The sequence below is a fragment of the Amborella trichopoda genome, chromosome 4 (genome assembly GCF_054954075.1).
Source record: "Amborella trichopoda isolate Santa Cruz 75 chromosome 4, AtrichopodaSantaCruz75HAP2 v2.0, whole genome shotgun sequence".
NCBI lineage: Eukaryota > Viridiplantae > Streptophyta > Magnoliopsida > Amborellales > Amborellaceae > Amborella > Amborella trichopoda.
In genome coordinates, this window is record NC_142339.1 from 52,718,870 (window position 1) to 52,735,332 (window position 16,463).

Below are 16,463 nucleotides of genomic sequence, written 5' to 3' on the forward strand. Positions count from 1 at the left end.
CCTTGGCCCACTTCATTTATAAATTACATACATTATATTATATAATATTGCATATGATTATAGTATCATATAATATGCATTATATTATTATATATAATAATATATATAATATTATAAAGTACTATACAAAATTAGTACTATAGTACTAACCATTATTACTATAAGTAATATAGTAAAGTCCTATATTAAATAAGTATATAGGACCAACCATTGTTAATATGTATTTAAATTAGGACATTATATTATATAGTGTATAGTATTATATAGTACTACAGTAAATCAATAATATTTTATAGAGCAACATTATTATTATGTATTATAATAGAGAAATATTACATAGAGAAATATTACATAGTAATAAATATTACATATAGAGAGAGAGGGATGGTAGATGTTGGGCCCCTAATCTCCTTTTCACTCTTGGGCTTTCCACTTTTTTATATTATATATAACCCCACTGCCCATGAAGAAAAGCGACAAAGTATATGGGGATATCTAACATAGTGGCTTTAATGAGGTTACACACCCCCCTGAAGAAAAAATCTACCTTTCCAAATGGCCTTAGATTTAGCCGTGTTAATTTTCATACCGGTGGCAACTTCAAAACATTCGAGGAAAATCCATAGTCTATCAATTTATTCAATTATTAGCATCAAAAAAGATGAGGGCATCATCTGGGTATTGAAGACAAATTTCATCTCCAGATCTAGAAGGACTAAAGCCCGACGGGAGGTTTTTGCAGTAAAGTCTAGAGAGAGAGATCTACCAATGGACTCCACGATTATAGCAAATAGGAAAGGTGAGAGAGGAACACCATGGCAGAGCCCTCTAGAGGGCCAAAACAACCTCTAAAGGTCCATTAAGGAGGTTAGGGAAATAGGAAGAAGATATACATCAAGACATATGAAAAGAAATACACCAAGACATTCATTTTCTCCAAGTTTCACCAAACTCCATTTTAAGACTTGGTCGAGAGTTGACGTATCGATGTGGTCTTAGGCTTTCTCCCAATCTAATTTAAGGATGTGGTTATTAGCTTGATGATTGGGATAAAGGACTTGGTCTAAGACCGATTTAAGACAGGAGGCAAGGACTTTGGATAAGATTTTTAGGAGTTAAGAAGACTGATGGGCCTAAATCATAGTTACTGGGAATGGGAGCGACAAGAGCTCCGGGATCGGGAGCGGCAGCGCGAAGGGAGTTAGGCTCGAAGATCCGAGGTTGGGGGAACAAGGTCCGTACATGGACAGGTAAAAAAAAAGAGATCTCTGACTTTTAAGGAGTGCATTCCATATCTTCACAAGAGTAAATTCTTTACTAAATGGGATCGCTTTCCTCCATGATAAGGATCGAGGTTCCCGAAGTTCACTTATCAATTGTATTGTAACTTGGGAGCGGATTCCATTGAACAATATTTTTACCTGTTTTCAAATTCACAAACCTAATATCAATGTGAACAAAATTCATGTCATTGAAATTCTCTTTAACATTTTGTTGTCATTGGAGTATGATCCTACAAAGCGATAACAGAAAATCCAATATGGTGATGTAATACCTAAGTCCTCGATCCCATGTTAACAATGGGAATGGAGGGTGATAAAACAGGTATCACTATAAAAAATTAATCATGTGGGTCCATTATAAAAATTGCACACCAACCTATATTAATCAATTAATATAAGAATGTTGTGATAGATTGTTTCCAAAAATGAAATGTCGCAATAGTTAAGTTCTCCTTTGCAAAGTAAGAAAGAGGAAAGACATTGTCATATATAATTCCCAATAGCTCTCCACTGTCAAACATTGTCAAGGGTTCAAAAACATATACATGAGAGAGACCTCACATTTCCACGCATACATGATATTCTATCACCCATAAGGCAATCTCATGAGTAGCTCGATTTGGTCAAAAAACACTCAAGCGAAATAAGGCCCTCAGGAGGTAGACAAGACCTAGTGAACTAGCTCCAAGGAAGTTGAGCATATTGACATTCTTCAATTGAACCATAACACGACTAACTTTTGTATCTCCTTCCATCTTCTTGCTTCTCTCCTTGTCCTCTCTTTTGTTGCCTTTCTTTGAAACTAGACATAAATCTCGATTCACAAAGTGTCTAAAGTTTTGAATTGTAAAATATGTAGGAAATCATGGAGTTCAAAAAGTTAGTAGGTCATAAAAATTTGAAGCTCCACACTTGATTGTATATGAACCCAAAAAAATGTATCGGCGAAACTACTCGCTCCCAAATTAGAGGATACTCGTTCTAAGTAGGTGGAATCGCGATTCCTCTTACTCATGGAACCATGATCTTTGGCATAGGGATATGGACCCCATTAGATGATCGAGTTCTTCTGATATACGCACATCGCCAAGCACTTTCCACAATGGCTGGTCAGATGTATTAGCTAATCGACAAAAACCTCGAGATTGCAGACGTAACCGCTCAACCAATCTCCCGATCTCGATCCACTTCTGCTTCCCGATTTACTTGCTCAAGTTTTGAACATTAATCTCTCCCTTGGAAGAGATGCTTTTAAGACAAGAAAACTGCAAAATTTACAAAAGATTTTGATGCCTCATCCTCCTCTTCCGGCATTATCTCAAATAGTCTCTCCTTCAGCTCATCGGAACGACCTTCAATTGGGTCGTCTAAAAAGAAGGATGATCGATCAAGGTTGGAAGTTTGTTTTCCGATTCCGCCACCACTGCTTACTGCCATGCTTGCCTTTAGGTAAGGGAACAGTCATCCTTAGGCCCTATTGCGTGGGCTTCCAGTACTTTCTCTTCCCAGTAAAAAGGTAATAGCTATTTTCCTAAAGCAATTGTTCTTCTAGGGCCTTCTTCTGTTCCTACATCAGTAATAGGATAGCAATAAGTTATTCTATGGATTCTAGCGGCTCCTTTTTTATGAGCTCCTAGCTTAGAGGCCGGGGCTCCTTAGGTTTGCTTTTGTGAAAGGGATGCTCTTCTCATGTTATTGCTGAATAACCGAATTCCTCTATTTAAGGTCAATTCATCCACACTTCCATTCCTTGTAGAGGAAGGCTGACAGCTTGCTGGCTGGGAGCTATATGAGCGGTAACATCCACGTACGGCTCCAAAATTCAGCATCTAAGGAGAGTTCTGCTAAGAGTGAGTGGGGGCTTATTCGGTCTTCGCAAACAAGTAGGCACAAAACTTCAACATCTATGCGCTATGGCTTTTCCTAATTACTCAATACTGGCATTCCCTATAGAATAGAAGAACGTAATCAATATGAGGCTAGCCTAACAGCTTCACTCTGTCTGCAAGCCACCCACAAGGTTCGTTCCTTTTCATCCACCGATAAGGAATCGCCCAGAAACAAGTTTCCTTGTAAGGAATCACCTGAAGCGGAAGAGACCCCGTCCTTAGAAGATCCTGGTAACTATGGCCTAAATTCCTTGATGTCCACGACTCCCTCAGTTTAGGGATTGAGTGTGATGAATGAAGCATTCATTTCTCTATAAATGATGCCTCTGTGGAAGAATTTACTACAGAGAGAAAGAACATCAAGGGACGAAGTGAATCAAACATTTGAAGAGCCACTAGGAAATCACCAGGACCCGAAGGTTTGTCCATGGAAAGGTTAATGTGGCTTGTAAGATTTCTTTAACTTCAAACTCCCTTCTTAACCAAATAGAATCGTCAAGGGTCATGGACAAGAAGGAAAGGTCTATCCTGATAGGGCGGACCAAAATGGGTAGAAAAGAGCTGCTGGAAGAAAGAGATGATAGCTTGACAGACATTGTCAGGTTCATGAAAGTTGTTTTTCCCTACAGAAATGTGAGTGATAGAATTTGAACGACGCCTAGAGCAAACTACCTTTTGGAAGAAAGTTGTGTTCATGTCCCCACCCTTAAGCCATTACACTCTAGATCTTTGGTATTAGAAGATTTCCTCCTGTTTGAGGAGGTTGAAGTACTTTGAGTTGGCTTCTCGTTTCTTGTTCTACTCAGCACACAAAAGGGTCCTAGATTCCCCAATGTTGTCTACGATTTGCAACGCTACATCCTAAGCTCATTTCCTACCAAGGTAGGGCCCTCTCCCCACCGACTAACCCAAAAAAAAAAAAAAAACAAAAAAGAAAAACCTGCCCAACCAAGGACAGAGAATAACGACCACTGAGTTCATATACGACTATCGACTTTGGGCTTTTCAAGTAAAGAGAGTTTGAACCGAAGCAATTTAGGGCCAGAATTGGAGGGGCGGTGGCTATAAAGATAGGCTTGTGATCAAAGGTGGGCTTGGGTAGACAATGAGAATGTACTCCTTGGAAGCTATCTTCCCGTTTGGGGGAGATCAAAATGCGATCTAACTTTGCAAGAATGGGGTTGTGAGAATGGTTAGACCACGTGAAGAGGATTAAGAGGAATGTCAATGAGATTGTTATAGGTGATGAAGTCTGGGAGTCCAGTCATGGATGGTGTCTCATCTGATGATTAATCTCACGAGACCGAAGGTTTTGGTGGAAAGGAAACCAATGCTTGTAGCTCCGTCCAAAACTCTTGTTTAAGAGTGGGCCTATAAGGGCCATACACAATAGTGTACTTCTAGTGGAAGTTGTCTGACCCTCCAGAGAGGGAGAGATAGACACTAAGTAGATGCCTACCAAGTTGGAGATGATGTTGTGGGAAGTTGGGTCCTAAATGACCCATATACCACCCAAGCTTCGCCGATTACTTGGGGTACCCATTGCCATGGGCATCTATCCCAAACACCGCTAACAACTGAGAGGGAGGATGTGGGAGCTTTGGTTACTAAGAAGGCCAGGGCATTTGGAAATAATTGACTGGCGTACGAGAGTATAGATTTCTTCTTGAGTGAGTGCCCTATTCCACATATCTTCCAGGTTGGGATCCTCATTTAGGTAGATTTGAGGTGGGCATGCATCTAGGGTACAACCTATGGGGTTGTGACAAATTATTGAAGATAATTGTGGTTAAGTCCATGGCTTCAATCATTTGTTCAATATGTGATTCACCATGACAATACGGATTAGCTCTTCTTCGTCCACTTGCTATGGGTGTGGATTCTCCACAGGGGGGGTGTCGAGGTAGAGGAGAACAGGAGAGGTGGGTATGTGTGGGGAGGGAGGGGATGGGTATAAATTCTATGGGGGTCCTAGGCGGGGATAGGAGAACAGAAAGGAGGGGTAGAGTGGAGATATAGGTAGGTGGATTAGGCTGGGAGGTGGGACACTGGATGAGTGGAAAAAAGGTAGAGATGGAGGTGGCAAGGGTTAACTAAAGGAAGCACTTGGTGGTAGCATTCCTCCTAAGAGGGAAAGATATGAAATACTGACTACTAAATTAAGGGGTAGAGGGACCACTTAATTGAGCCAATCAGGCTTGAGTTTTGAGGAAGGGAGGTGGAGGGCAAACTGGTACAATTGTGTTGAACGTTTATAGGCCAACCAATTAGATGACTTTAGAGAATATAAAAAATGGTACTCACTATGAGCATGGGAAGAAGGTTGGTGATGAGGAAGAGGAAGTGAATGGTGATGGGGGAAGGCGGGGGCATAGATGTGGGATCTTGGTCAACGGGTGGCAATCCCCTCATTGGATATCTATTTGGCGATCCCGGAGCTAGAGCTTGAGCGGTACTAGTTTCCTCCCATCAAGGAATCTCGATCCCTACCAATCAGAATCTCGATTCCTAACTTAAAGGTATCTCGATCCTTTGACAGTAAAGGACCTTGATCCACTGCAAATTGTCAACATAATTTATGATCTTCATTATTTTACATCATTTCAAAGTGTATTATAATGCTAAAATTATTTATATATTTGCTTTTTTTCACTTCATTTTGATTTAAAATTTGAAATTTATAATAATAAACAATTCCTTGGATTTTGTAATGCCCAGTGTGTCATTTCATGCATTCATTGTTAAACTTTTTTCCTTGATTTTTAATTGTTAAAATTTGTGTACATTATATTTTTCAACAAAAAATGTCTTCTCTACCTTCAAAAGTGTCTACGCAACTAACGATTTTTTCATATTATATTATTGGAAAGTGTACGCAAACAATGACATTTTTTATAGATAAATTTATGCTCTTAATTTTTCATTCAAATATTTTTCGTTTATAGTACAAAATCCTTTCTTAGATTTCGTAAATCACTGTATGTCATTCATTTCTCAAATAATCAATGTAATATCATTGCATGAATTTATTGCATCTCTCTCAAAATCATTTCCTTGATTTTTAATGTTTAAATTTTGCATACATTATATAAATATATAGGCGCACACACACACAAAATGCCTTGTCGACCATGATATATATATATATATATATGGAAAATGTTGAGGTTAGCCCACTAGCTCATTACTATATATGAGCCCAACGGCCTAGATTAAATCTATGCCGAACTGACGGTCACGACCTCATTTCGTATTTTAATTTTAATTTTTTGTCTACAAATCCAAATCACTTGAAATTTTAGACATGTATTTTTTTAAAATAGGAGAATCTAATAAAAATATCAAAAAAATAATTTGCCAGAAATATTTACAAAAATACCCCCAAAAATTTTTGGAGGTATTTTGGTCAATTTAGTTTTTAAGAATTATTGTTTAAATAATTTTATTGGGTGTGCCTTGATGAGAAGAACGGACACCTAAAATTTCAAGTGAATTGGATTTGTATAAAAAAAAAAATTTCAAATTCAAATTCAATGAGCTAATGGGCTAAACTCATCATTTTCGATATATATATATCGGTGCGGTTTCTACAAGGTTACAACCTTAAACACTCCAATTAAGGCGCACCTCCAAATTTTATCATATATGTAATGTTGGTGTAAAAACGAAATAGGATTATCTTAAAATCTATTTTCATATCTAATTATAAAATTTTAAACTCCAAAAATGGTTAAAATCAAGTACATTTATAAACATATGAAAATCTTGAAAATGGATAGTCTAGAAAATGTGTTGCATGATGCATTATTTTAGGGACTCCAAATCTTTTTTTCTTTTTCATATTCATACATCTCAATGTCAAGATGGTCAATTAGAAGGTTTTTCAACATTAAAACAATATTTTCCAATGGATTTTTGAGGCACATATATAATTTTACATTTTAAGGTTGCAACCTAATATAAACTTTTTCCTATATATAAATATATATATATATATATATATATATATATATATATATATATATATATATATATATATATATATATATATATATATATATATATATATATGTGTATGTGTGTGTGTGTGTCTGTAGGAAAATGTTGAAATTAGCCCACTAGCTCATATGAACATATGTGTTCATATGTGCCAAACGGATCAGATTGAATATAGGCCGATCTGACGATCACGACCTCATTTCGTATTTGAATTTTAATATTTTTTCTACAAATCCAAATAATTTGAAAGTTTAGGTATGTATTCTTCAAAAATAGGAGAATTTAATAAAAATATCAAAAAAATAATTTGCAATAACTAAATTCACCAAATACCCCTGAAACGTTTCAGGGGTATTTTGGTCAATTTATTTTTTGCGAATTATTTTTAAAATATTTTTATTAGGTGCTCCTTGATGCGAAGAATACACGCCTAAAATTTCAAATTATTTAGATATGTAGAAAAAAGATTAAAATTAAAATATGAAATGAGGTCGTGAGAGTCAGATCGGCCCAGATTCAATCTGGGCCGTTGGGCTCATATGTTTTTTTTCTTTTGTTTTGATAAAGTTAACATTGGTCGTTAGGCTCATATATTTATCTGAACATATGGGCTAATCTCATATATATATATATATATATATATATATATATATATATATGGATGGTATCATAGCCAGTTTTATTCAGTAGAAAACTGAACCAATTTGTACATTTATCTGGTTAACATACCTAAAGTTGCTGTGACCCAAAGACCACCGGGAGTGAGGAAGGCCGAAAGATGCAGAGACTATTTCCGGTTGACTCAACGAAAGAAAACTAAGATAAAATGGAAAATTTGTTTAGAACACTATCGAATAGAACCGCTTTTGATAGTTCTAGTAATAATATCCTATGAGTAAATAATAGAGAAGAAATAATAATAGATAATATTGAAAAACGATTGCAAAACTGGAATATCCCAAAGGTCCCCCACAAATAATATTTATAAATGGGGAACATTTGCGTTTAAAAGCAGTTTTTCAATAAAAACAATTGCAGAAACTCTCTCAGTTATGTAAAATCAAGATAGCCTTCAACTCTTTTCAACTAGAATGATTGCAGATCATATAAAAAGGGGTTATAACTATCTTCATATATGTCTTGTACAAATAGCAGTAAAACCATTAACTAGAGAAGGATTAAACAATTCGGTTTTACTCTGTCTAACAGATAGTAGACAGAAGATTCAGTGACTCTCTTTTAGGGATCGTTGAGTCAAGTGTCTATAATGGACCCATATATTTCAACTGCTTTCCAAATTTTTTTGTATCCTTATCCGATCCAAATTTATTAAAAGTACTAACCCTTAACCTTAAAACTCAAGGTTTTGACATGGATCCTGGATCCCAGAATTTGGCTTGTCTATAGAATTTGTTATAAGGTCATGAACACTCTTTGTCCTAATGCAAGATAAATGGATAAAAAGGGACAAACAACATTTTTCCAAACAAACATGAAAAAATCCAATCTTGTCACGCCAAAAGCTAAATGCTGGAAGCAGGTAAACATAGCTGAAAATTGGTCACTACAAACTGAGACTCGTTTACCGAATCACGAAAATAAAGAGTCTGAACAAATAATTGAATATTCAATAATTGAATAATTGAATATCACAATAAAGGGCAAGAAGTACCCCTAAAAGGACATGGTTGGAAGTAGTCCAAAAAGATATGGGAACTTGTGGCCTCACAGAGGATATGACCTTTTAATTAAGCAGAATGGAGAACCAGGATTCATGTAGCCTACCCCAATTAATTGGGAAAAGGCTAAAATGATGATAGGATGATAAGGCATATTTTTTATTTTTTTTTTGTGTGTATATATATATATATATATATATATAGAAAAGTCTTCCCAACGTCTATAGGTGAAATGAAACAATGATTTCGCCTACCCTCATCACCGTCAAAAGTTCATTGCACGGTGACGATTGTCTGAGCGTGTTTTATTTTTTACTTTTTTTCTTCTTATTGGAATGATCTGGAATTTGAAAAGTGTGTACATCTTAGTGAGGCGCACCTAATAAAAAGAAAAAAAAAATAATTCGTAAATTGTTGTTGACCAAAATACCCCCGAAACTTTTTCAGGGTATTTTGGTCAATTTGTTTCATGTAAAATATTTTTTTGATATTTTCGTGGACTCGCCTATTTTTTATGAACACACTCCTCAAAATTTTAAGTCATTCCATTTTGTAGAAAAAAAATTGAAAAATAAAATACTACCGGACAATCGTGACCGTGCGATGAACTTTGGACGGTGACGAGGGTAGGAGAAATCACTGTTAATTTTCGCTTATAAGTGTTTTGTAGTATCTTCCTCTATATATATATATGGAATTTTATTCCTCTTAGTAGTAGAGTAGTTTTGAGCCATTCAAAGAATCCTAAAGTTTGTTTTTCTTTTTTCAAAAATTTATTATATCTTTTATGAGTTATTTGTATTAATTCTTTTGAAAATGTAGTTAAATACCAATTTCTAAAATCTTTATTGCTTGCACTTAAATAGTCATTTTTTATATAATTTGTATTTATTTTATTTTCCTTTTGTAACATTAATAGTTGAAAATCTTTATCTGGAGAATCAGTGTAAATTGGTTGATACACAGGCTTATGTATGTTTTCTGAAGTTCTAACTAGTCCTTGAATTTCAGGTTCTAGAATTTCAGGTTCTAAAGATGATGAGGTTTCAGGTCTAGAATCCAGATCTGCCTCCACTACCTGAGCCCGAAGAACCCTTATCAATACAGTTATTCAATATGAATATTAATAGTGATAAACGAAAAGGAAAAACTCTGATGGATATAATCCCTATGACATCACCCGGATCTCCAATATCTATGTATCCACCTTTATCACCAGCCAGATCCCTTAATTATCCAGAATATTCAACCCAACATCCAAACCCAGTATTTACTCTAGCACCTGTCCTAAATAAGCCAACCAGCTCCAGTAAATCAGTCTTTGAAGAAACGGCCTTTCTGATAGATGTCACAATTGATGATAAACATGTCAATATTGACCCAAATAAATTGGCTCCCTTATACCTTCAAAATCATCTTAATCCCTCGAATGGCAATAAAACCCGAGAATGGTATGAAGCCGTTCTTATGGAAACTGGATCTATAGATCTTGTTCACTTTTTCAACCCCACTACTGAGGTTATCTCTTATTTTAAAATACAAATAAAAAAATTGCTATCTTATGAAGATTGGGGCTGTACCCCAAATCAAGGAAGAAAATTACAAACTCAAGAATTTCAATACAAATCTTATAAATATACCGAATATATGGATGCTTGGCATAAAATATTTGCCTATCAAAACCTCAATAATTCTCATACTTGTATGTACAGTTTAAAATGCCTATACTTTAAAGATTTCCAAGCTGGTTTCGATATTGGTTTTTAATATGGGGGTCTGGAACGCAAATACTACGTGATGCTTTCAAGAATGCTCAGGCAAAATTCGCAGAATATAATGGAATAGATGATGATATAGATTACCATTTATATTTCATGGCAATATATCAGATACCCTGGATTCTGAAATGGGAATATGAAATTTTCGAAAATACTAGTAATAATTTTGAATATATTCCTCGATTGGAAAAAAGAATATTTATAAAATGGTGGGATATATTTAGTATGGACCCGAACTCAATTAGACCCAAAAGAATTCCTCCTCCTTCCACAGAATATCAGAATAATAATACCAATGAATTCGACCCAAATAAGTTTGCAGAATATATCAGAAGAATGCGTAAGCAAAATCCAAGAGCTACCAAAGAAGAACTCCAGAATCAGCTTTTAAAAATAATTGAAGAAGAAGCTTCCGATGTAACGTCTCCGTCCGAGCCCGAACAAATGGAAGACGAGTTTAGCCAAAGGCCCAAATAACCAGCAACAACTGTCAAAATACTGTACAAAGATATATCAAAAGTACTACCAAAGATGCTCCTGTCAAATCACAAAAGATGCTTCCATACAAAAGTAGTCGACAGAAAACACTGTTAAAGATGCCAACGTACCTCATAGCCGCCACAAGCTACTGTAGAAGATGCTTTTTACTTTTCCTTTAGTCTTGTCCAACTTTAATGATTCTCTTTCTCTTCACCTTAAGTCTTATACAGCTGTAAAGATTCTCTTTACGTCCTGTCTCTTTTCTCTTTATATCCAAAACGAATCTGCTTTGTGTCATGTCTTCTAAACGAATCTGCTTTGTGTCATGTCTCTTTTCGAGATAACTCACCCCTTGCAAACTCAGCACTCCTCTTCCTCTATATAAACCACTTAAACCTCTCATTTGGAACAGCCTTCGAATTCCCCTTCTAAAAGCCTCGCCTTCTCTTATCCTACCTGATCTCATCTATCCTGCCTGATATATTCAAACTCTCTCAACTCTCTCAGGCAAGCTAATTTTCAAGTAAGATCTTTTCATTTTCTTTTGTTCATAGTTTGTAAAGATGTGTGATTGTAATCTCCATAAGTTACCTTCGTTCTACCCCGACGAATGCAAACATTTACAAGTTTCTGCATCTGTAATTTGTAAATATTGTTGTATATGTACTATTTCTAAATCAGTTTGAATAAAACTTGTCTATATTTGTGTATTATGCAGTTTAAATTAATCCTTAGCGTTAAAATACGAAATAATAGTTACAGTACTTGGATAGTATTAGATATTTCTGTAATTTCCTTTATCATTATCCTGTGCATTTTTTTATATTGTACTACTCTTTTTAGATCGTTAATAGATTATACAACAATGTTTTCAATGTTACTTAGATAAATTTACTTGACTTTATAGAACTTTACAGAACTTTATAGATCTTGACGTTATTGGTATTTCTAACATTCTTGAATTCATTTGAATTGGTCGAGCTTTTGTTGGTATTTTTGTTTCAGAAAATCCTTCTTCATATGGAAGTGATACTATATGTTTTTATCGATTCCAAAAAGCAGTAGGTAGTTCACTACATATTTCTTTTTCAATGTGATGCTTTACGTCTTCTATTTTTGTTTTAATTTCGGGAAGTAATAGATGTTCTTCAATTGTTTTATATTTTATTTCAGCTTTTAGTTGGTATAAAAAATTTTCTTTGTTTTGTATGTTTTGTTTTACATTGTTTATTTCTTTTCTTCTTGGTTTATCAATGAATTCAAATTTAACTTTCATTCCTTCTATGATTGATTCTAATCCAGTATGATCTATAACAATAGGGTACCACATGTTCATAAATGGTGTGCCTAAAATGACAGCTTGATTTAACCCTTTTACCATGATGAATGGTAATTCTAAACAAATACCATTATTGCATATAGCAGCATGAGATAACTTATAATTTATTTTTAATTTGCTTCCGTCGGCGATATTTAGTATTTGTGTAGTTTTATCAAAATATTTTGTCGGAACTAATCCTTCGTTTATACAGTTCAAATCAGCTCCTGAATCTATTAAGGCTAAAGATTGGAAATTATATTCATTCTGGACTATTATTTTAACTAATGTATACCACTTTTGGTTTAATATTCTGTTAATTAAATTTAATTGCGGCTCCTGTTTGATTTCTGAGGATTCAGGTTTGTTTATATTAGTTTTGGCTAATAGATTGTCAAATTCTATTTCTTCATCTTCTGATGGATTATCAGTTAATTCATTGGTTAATTCTAATAATTTAATCTTATTTTTCAACTTATTAAGTTCAGTTTTTACTTCATCAATTTCGTGTTTTAGTTCAGCAATAGTAGGTTCTCTCTGAATATTATCCTTTTGACTAATTCGTTTAAAAATCTCAAAAAAACTATATTCTTCCGGCGGTTTTATTAATGGAGTTGGCTTATTACAAATTTTGGCTATTTGAATATATTGGCTAATTATTGTTCTTTTGTCTTCATTATTCGGGATCTTATCAATGATTTCAAGAATTAAATTGTCTTCTTTTGTAAAAGTATGACATGAACATTTGTTGTCTTTTTCAGAAAAAAAAGAGGTTTCATATAATAAATCTTCATCTGCTATAATTCCTACTATTGATTCTTCATCAGAACTTTCAGAGTATGAAGAAGTTGTACTAATATCATTATTATTGTCATATAACTGAATAATTTCATATAATTGATTTCTTACATTTTCATCTAATATTAATGATTCTATGTTTTTCTTTATATTACAATTATATTTATAGTGTCCTAATTTTCCGCATTTATAACATCTAGGTATTTTTCTTTTATGCTTTTTATATTTAGAACTTTCTTTAGGAGATTTTTCATATTTTTCTGTTTTTTGTTTCTTTTTCTTATATAATTTTTTGTATGATTTTTGTCGTTTTTCTTGTTTTCTTCTTTTATGGAGTTTATTTTGAGAAAGATTTAGATTGTATCCAAATTGTTCGCAAAAATCACCAAGTTCTTTCTGACCGGTCATTTTTTGTTTATCGAGTTGTTTTTTCAATTTTAAATCTTTACAGAGGGCTAATCCTTCGGCACATATTTCGGCAGATAGTTCACCTAAAGTATAGAGTTGATAGAGAATAAGCCCCCCATGTTTTGTTTTGTTTTTTTTTCAGCAAAGAGATGGGGAAGGCCGGAAATAAATTTTTCTTTCTAGTGATCAAAATTACTATCTTCACGTATTAACAGGAGAGAAAAAAAAACATCTTTATACCATTTATAGTGAGAAAGGGTTGGACATCGAAGATTAGAAAGGAGATCTTCGGATCGAGCTTCTAGCAGAGCTGTACTTCCTACAAAGTGGAGGGTAATTGTATAAATGAGGGTATTGACGGCGTCACTTTCAACTTGGACAATATCTTGATTAAGTTCATTTTTAATATAGGATTGTTTAGTGGCTGTTAGAATTTGTTGTTTTGATATTTCAGTAAGGTGGAAATCCCACCATCCTCTGAGCCAGCCAGTAAATCCACAGATTATAGCCTTTGTTACATCTTCATCATGGGCTCCAGAGACTTTGCATGCAGTGGCATACATAGTCATATGTTTCATTGTATCAAGAATTTGATGATCGGACATTCCGTCTATATTCCAATTCACAATAGTTCGTCCTGAATATGAAATAGTATGAGATATAAGGACTTCTTCAAATTGTATATCGACTGGAGTTGGTCTGGTATGGTACATTCTAGATAGTGATACTGGTCTCCAATTTTTACCATAATCTATTTTATTGATATTATTTTCTTGAGATGATTGAGTAAAAGCATCTTTAATATTTATAATAGTACTTTGGATTTCTGGTATTTCATGTAACATCATAGCTGCCGGTTCTATTATTTTTATTACTGCTTCTTTACTTTTAGGTTCATCCTTTCTTTTATATCTAGATTTGCTAATCTATTAATCAATTGTTGCATCAATTCATAAGGATATTCTTTTTTCATTTGAAACCTTTCTTTATTTATTTGAGAAGGAGGCTTAAATAGTATTGCTTTTTTCTTTTTTTCGATTTTTTCTTGCGGTTGTCTGATAATATTTTCTATTCTAGTTGTTTGTTTTCCTATGGTTTGCAAATATAAACTTGTATACTTATTTTGTTCTAATATATGAGGTAATAATTCGATTTTATGATAGTGTTCTCCAGGAAGTGTTTTATATGGAGTAGCTATGGTTTCTAATTCTTCTTTCTTATCTTTTCCCATAATTTTTATACTTTCTTCAAGGGGATGAATGCTTCTAATATTTTTTTGTTGGTCTGTAATATATATCTGGTATTGATTCTCAAGAGTGTGGAGTTTTTGAAATTCAGGGATTTTTATTCTTTTTAGAAGTAGCGCAGTTTTAAGCCATTCAAATAATCCTAAAGTTTTTTTTTCTTTTTTCAAAAATTTTTTTATATCTTTTATGAGTTATTTGTATTAATTCTTTTGAAAATGTAGTTAAATACCAATTTCTAAAATCTTTATTGCTTGCACTTAAATAGTCATTTTTTATATAATTTGTATTTATTTTGTTTTCCTTTTGTAACATTAATAGTTGAAAATCTTTATCTGGAGTATCAGTGTAAATTGGTTGATATATAGGCTTATGTATGTTTTCTAAAGTTCTAACTAGTCCTTGAATTTCAAGTTCTAGAATTTCAGGTTCTAAAGATGATGAGGCTTCAAGTCTAGATATGTTGGATACAGATTTTCTTGATGATAAGAAATTTGATGAAAATTTTGGTAAGGAGAGATAGGTATCATCTTTAGTTTTTAAGGAAGATCTTTTATTAAATTGTTTTTCTACTTCTCCATTTATATTTTCTATTATTTGATTAGGAACATCATTTCTAGGAGTTTTAATTGATTGATTAAATGTCTGAATCTTCCACTCTTGTAGGAGTTTTATTTGTGACCATTGTATTCTTTTAGAAATAATAATATTTGATCTTTCTATATTTGTTTGAAAGAAAGTAGTTTGTCCTTTTGTATTTATTCGTATGACATTGGGACATAAAGTGGTCATTATTTTGTAATATATTCGATAGATTATAACTATATTTTGGGATCCTTGTAGCATGTCAAATCCTTGTGTTTTAATATTTAAGGTTACTACTCTAAATAGGTTAGGATCGTTTAAGGATATAGCATAATTAGGAAAGCAATTAAAATAAATTGGTCCATTACATAAACTTGATTCAATTATTCCTAATAGTGAATCAGAAAAATTATTGTCTTTCATCACGTAGACATAGTAGGATTGAAGTATTTAATCCTAATCTAGTTAATGGTTTAACGGCTACTTGTATGAGTCCTATATGAAGATATTGATATTTTTTATTTTATGAGATTGTATAATTTTATTTGTTACTAGCAGAAGATTTTCTTATTCATTTTGGACAGGTAAACTTTGTTCTACAAATTTGATAGCATATCCAATTTTTAAATTAAAATTTCCTTTTTTATGTACATATGTTATGGGGACTTTTGGTATGTTCCAATTTTCAATATACTCTTCAATATTTTCAATGACTACTTCTTCTTTATTTTTTACCCTTGGAGTATTTTTAGATGGTAGCGTTTTATGGGATAAGATTTTAATAAAATTTTCCATTTATCGGTACGGATAATGACTCTGGTCAACCTCTTACGTCTTGAATGACCTGGACGGCTCTTCTTGGCCTAATGGTCTATAATGACTGGGCGACAATGAGTCTTAACACTCAGACTACCGTATAAATGACTAATTTTATTCTAATCTTATCTTATAAAAAATTAATATCAGCTATAAATAGTCTAATCATAAAAAATTAAGAAGTTC

The 16,463-nt window shown here is 33.5% G+C and overlaps 1 protein-coding gene across 13 annotated transcripts in view; it reads right to left on the minus strand.

Moving 5' to 3' along the window:
- LOC18422040 (glutathione S-transferase DHAR3, chloroplastic) overlaps window positions 1-16,463 on the minus strand; it is a 62,537-nt gene that overhangs the window by 21,888 nt on the left and 24,186 nt on the right. For 7 of the 13 annotated variants that reach the window (XR_016054777.1, XR_016054776.1, XR_016054773.1 and 4 more), the window contains one exon: window positions 7,901-7,987. The exons of the other annotated variants lie outside the window; for them this stretch is intronic. The gene's annotated coding sequence lies outside the window, so the exon portion shown is untranslated. The remainder of the gene's footprint in view (window positions 1-7,900; window positions 7,988-16,463) is intronic. 13 annotated transcript variants of the gene reach the window in all.